We start from the raw sequence: 5,263 nt of genomic DNA, 5'->3' as shown, positions 1-5,263 counted from the left end.
TCCTCTAAGATCCAGCTTTGTATATATGCATGCTTTTCTGACTTGGTCCAGGAGTTCAGGGATCAAAGGTAACGGATATCTATTCTTAACGGTGATCTGGTTCAGGGCGCGATAATCTATACAAGTTCTAAGGTCCCCTTCTTTTTTTGGAACGAAGAACAAAGCTGAGGAAGCAGGGGACTTGGAAGGACGAATAAACCCATTCGCTAGGTATTGATCCAGGTATTGTCGGAGGTGAAGATTCTCAGGCTCGGTGAGGGCATAAATTCTACTACAAGGAGGAGTAGATCCAGGTATCGGGTCTATCTGGCAGTCATAAGACCTATTAGGAGGTAGAGAGTTAGCCTGATCCTTCCGGAAAACATCTTGGAATTCTAGGTATTCAGGAGGTAACTCGGGAGCCTCCGAGGAAATTGCTGCCAGTGCAACACCAGGTCGAGGGTGACACGTAGAGACACATTCTGGAAACTGAACCGTTCTTGTTCGCCAATCGATCTGAGGATTGTGCTTCTCTAACCAAGGAATTCCTAGAATAATCTGGAACTGAGGGGCCTTGATCACATCGAACACGATCTTCTCATGGTGTCCATCTTGACTTACTAGCGTCACTTCTTGGGTGGTATGCGTTACTGGTCTGGAGGCTATCTCCGTACCATCCACCGTAGTAATGACGTCCTTTACAGCCTTTGGACAAAGAGTCAGATTCATCCTCAAATCCATTTCATGATCCACATAATTGCCGATGGCACCGCTGTCGACGTAAGCTTCAATCGCATGTAATCGATCCGGATGTTCAGGGCTAATGAGGACCATAGGTATCACGAAATGCGAGGTCACGGAACTGGTTTTAACGCTCGGCAAGAGGACCTCTATTCTTGTCGGGCGAGGTCGTTTCCCTGCTCAGAGTTTGTGACCCTGGTAACTGCAGCTCCTACTGCCTTCTTGGCTGGTTTCACCGGACAGTCTCGAAGGAAGTGCCCCGAGTTTCCGCAATAGAGGCATAATTGCAGCTGTTTTCTCCTTTCCCGCTCCTTTTGTGTTAGTGGTCCTTTCAGGCCCCCTATTTGCATGGGTTCCCCGGAGTCTACTCCTTTGGTAGGAGTTGGTGGTTTGGAAAATACTCGAGCATCAAACTTGGAACGATCGGCCTTCCTGTTCTGCAGTCTGTGGTCAATTTGAACGACTAAGTCAATATAGTCCGAACAGTCTTGCGGGGGATTCACTACTTGGGCTAACACATCTTTGAGCTCTCCACGTAGACCTCTATAAAACAGCGTAATCCTTTTGTCCTCAGGCCATCGAGTTTCCACTATCAGTCTTTTGAAAGACGCAATATAAGCCAAAAGGTCTTGATCACCCTGTCGCAATGAAAGGAGCTCATTGTCCAAGGCCTGCCCCTGTGAATGTCTTGCAAACAGTTTTTCCATACTGAGCTGAAAAGCTTGAAAATCATGGAGAACCGGATCATCTTGATTAACTAGAGGGATCGACCAGTCTGCCGCATTGCCACTAAGGTACGAAAGCACGAAAGCTACCTTAGCTTGATCAGTTGGAAAGGCTGCTGGCCGGCATAAGAAGTGCAACCGGCATTGATTAATAAATACTGCAAACCTCTTTGGGTCACCAGAAAATCGTTCGGGCGGAGCCAGAGGTACATTCCCAGGTAGGTTGATCTGCACTGGGTTCGTAGAAGATGTTGAAGGAAGATTTGCCCCTGATGCGGGTAACGGAGTTTGTCCGGCTTGTGACTGTAGCAATTGTCTAGCGAGATCGTCTGTTCGCTCTTTGGAAATAATCAGTTCCCTTCTTAGAGCATTCGTTTCCTGACGGGCTGCATGCACTTCTGCTCTTAGTTCCCCAAGTAACTGGGCTAGCTGGTCGGTATCCGAGGTTTCCATAGCGCCTGGGTGGGAGTTTTGCGGTCGGCTTTGCGTTCTGTAACGCTCACCTGATTCCCGCAGAGGCGCCGGTCTTGACTGGGTGAATGCCGTAGCTTCAAAGGTGATGTGTAACACACGGTTGGCTCTTTGGGCTGGACCTCTGTGCACTGTATGTCTGACTCAAAGAGTAAGATGTCTGCAGATAGAAAATATGGGATTAATGAACTGCGGTTATTGGGTGCCTCTCTCCTCCTCCCTTTCTCTTCTCCTGTAGAACCCCAAAGGTTAACGCCCTCACCTTAGGTAAGTGAACGCCGAGCTCTCCATCTGCCTTCGGGGCAGGGTGCCGTAACCAGTTTCTTCACTGGATAAGGGTGCAGGCCTCTTGACCTCAGAGGACTGCTGTCCGTCGTTAACTGCACGAACGGTAAGTTCTGGGCACTTCAAATGTCTTAAAAGTCTTTTGTAATGATATCTCTTGTTTTGCAGGGTTCCGGCGATGGCAGATGGCGGGCTGATGAGAGTTGAGGATCGAACCCTCGTGAGGAATAGAAGCGCCTGGAAGCACGTAAGTAAGCGCTTGTAGCCTGCTTCACGATGCGCACTAACTGTCCCTTTTACCTTGCAGGTACAAGTTCGGAGCTTTAGAGAAGCTGAAGGGTACTGGAATACCCACTGGATTCGGCGTGGGAAGGAGTAATGGCACGTGAGTAATAAAGTTGCCCAATGTCTTTAAACGCACCTTCTTTTGTCTTTCAGATGCGGGATGCAGTGCCGAAGGCCTCCGGAGCGTGCGAAGAGCTGGTAAGCTTTTGTCTTTCAGATGCCGGAATGCAGCGCGAGGCGTTGGTGACTGCCGATGGACCAGGTAAGAGATGCGCTGCCACTGAAGACCGTAGTGCTAACCTGTTCTTTCTTTGTCTTTACAGGTGCTGCTGAAGACTGGATTCCAGGATGGTAAGCCTTTATTCCCTTAGGCCCAGGATCAGAAGCAGAAGACACGATGAGCGTTCTGCTGCAGAGAATGCAGAATAACGCAAAGCAAGATTCATCCATCGGGTGTGGTTTAAATAGCCTCCTGTAGTGCTTAGGTGTCTCCTTCCACAGCCTCGCCTAGGTGAGAAAAGAGTTCCTGCTTTCCAGAAGAGTTCCAGTGTTCTGAACCTAGGGAGTGGCTCCTGCCCCACCCAACAGGAAAAGTAGTCCCAAACAGAAGAGGATCAGGGGCTTAACTGGCAGGTAAGTAAGCAGCATGGTCTGTTGCAGGTAAGCCCACCCAAGCATTAAGAGCCCGGCGCTTCCAGCGCTGGGACTGGGCATCTGTATGAGCCTGGTGCCACTGGCGCCAGGACAGGGTCCAAAAGGTCCCAATTGGAACTGGCTGGCACTCGGAACCGGGGTTATGGGTCTGCTTCCAAGGGAGTCGGGCAAGTCCTGATCTTTTGGAAGCAGAGATCATGACAGCTTTCCTGGGATGTACAAAATATCAAAATCAAATTGGGAGAAGAAGTACGCCCATCTGGCATGTCTGGCATTTCTGCATTCCATTTGTTGAAGTATCTTCAAATTCCTGTGGTCTGTCCGAACGGTAAAGCGATGTATAGCTCCTTGTAATAGGTGACGCCACTCTTCACAGGCTATTTTGATAGCCAATAGTTCCCGTTCTATCACCGAATAGTTCCGCTCACTGGAGGTGAGGGTGCGTGATAGGTAGGTTACTGGGTGTTCCTTGTCATCTGTATGTCTTTGTAACAATGCTGCTCCTATCGCTCTGTTTGAAGCGTCGGCTTCTATTTTAAAGGGAAGTGCTTGGTTAGGTTGAATCAATATGGGAGCTGTGGTAAACGCTTGTTTTAATATAAGAAAAGCTTGATCAGCTTCTGATGACCAATTGAATGTCACCCCCTTCTTTAGGAGGGCTGTGATGGGGAGTACCAGATTAGAAAATCCAGAAATGAAATGTCTGTAGAAGTTGGCCAACCCCAAAAACCGCTGAATATCCTTGACGTTCTTGGGTTTGGGCCATTGCAGGATGGCCTTTATCTTCCCTGGATCCATGTGAATCCCTTCTCCCGACAAAACAAATCCCAGATAGGACACAGAAGAAGAGTCAAAGACACACTTTTCCGGCTTGACGTAAAGTTGGTTTTGCAGGAGTCTCTGGAGCACTTCCCTAACATGATGATGATGTTCTTTGGATGAGTTCGAAAACACCAAAATATCGTCCAGGTATACTACTACTGTGGTAAACAGAAGGTCCGAAAACAGTTTGTCGATGAATCGCTGAAATATGGCAGGAGCATTTACCAAACCAAATGGCATTACTTTGTTTTTGAAATGACCTAGAGGTGTCCGGAATGCAGTCTTCCACTCGTCACCAGCTCGGATCCTGAGCAAATGGTATGCACCCCGTAGGTCAAGTTTAGTGAAGATGCTGGCTCCTTGTACTGCCTCCAAGACCTCCTTAATTAGAGGCATAGGATACCGGTCTTTGATTGTTACTTGATTGAGTCCTCTGTAGTCTATACATGGCCTAAGTTCGGAGGATCCCTTCTTCGGGATAAAAAACAAAGAGGCTCCGGCAGGGGACTTGGATTCCTGAATGAGTCCATGATGAAGGTTGCAGTCCAGGTATTCCTTGAGAGCTTGACGTTCAGGTAAAGATATGGGAAACATCCGTCCGAAGGGTATTGAAGCTCCTGGCACTGTTTCGATGGCACAATCTTCGTTTCTGTGAGGAGGAAGGATATGAGGTTGATGATCCAAGAATACTTCCATGAAATCCAAGTAATGGGAAGGTATCAGATCTATTGAAGCAGCTGACAAGGATCCTGCAGAGTTGGTTCGTGGATGAGGGGAGATAGGCTGCAAACACCCTTCTGAGCAAAACGAAGACTTGAAATGAATGGTATTAGCCGTCCATCGATGGTAGGATTATGGCGGCGTAACCAGGGCATCCCCAGTATTATGGGGAAATGAGCAGCACGGATGAGATCAAATACCACCATCTCCTGATGTTGGAACAGTTTGACGTTAACAGGTTCTGTTTCATACCTGATGGGACCGGATGACAAAAGAGTACCGTCAACTCCTTCCACTGGGACCGGCTGTAGTTTCTTGCGGAGAGGCAGGCCGTTCTTCTCTGCCCACTGTATGTCGATAAAATTTCCAGCCGCACCACAATCCAACATTGCTATCACATCCCAAGGGTCAGATTTGCTGCTCGTGAGTCGGACAGGAAAAACCATCAAACGTGTATCGTCACTAGAGGGTACAGGTAAGTGGTTGATACAGGGAGTCGGACTACTGTCCCCGGACCTTCCCCTGTTCAGGTTCGGGGGGTAGCGGTTCCCTGTCGCCGAGGGGGTACCTCTGGACAATTT

This window comes from Ambystoma mexicanum, chromosome 10 (assembly GCF_040938575.1).
Source record: "Ambystoma mexicanum isolate Mex_15411 chromosome 10, UKY_AmexF1_1, whole genome shotgun sequence".
Classification (NCBI taxonomy): domain Eukaryota; kingdom Metazoa; phylum Chordata; class Amphibia; order Caudata; family Ambystomatidae; genus Ambystoma; species Ambystoma mexicanum.
Note: the sequence above shows the minus strand (reverse complement) of the source record.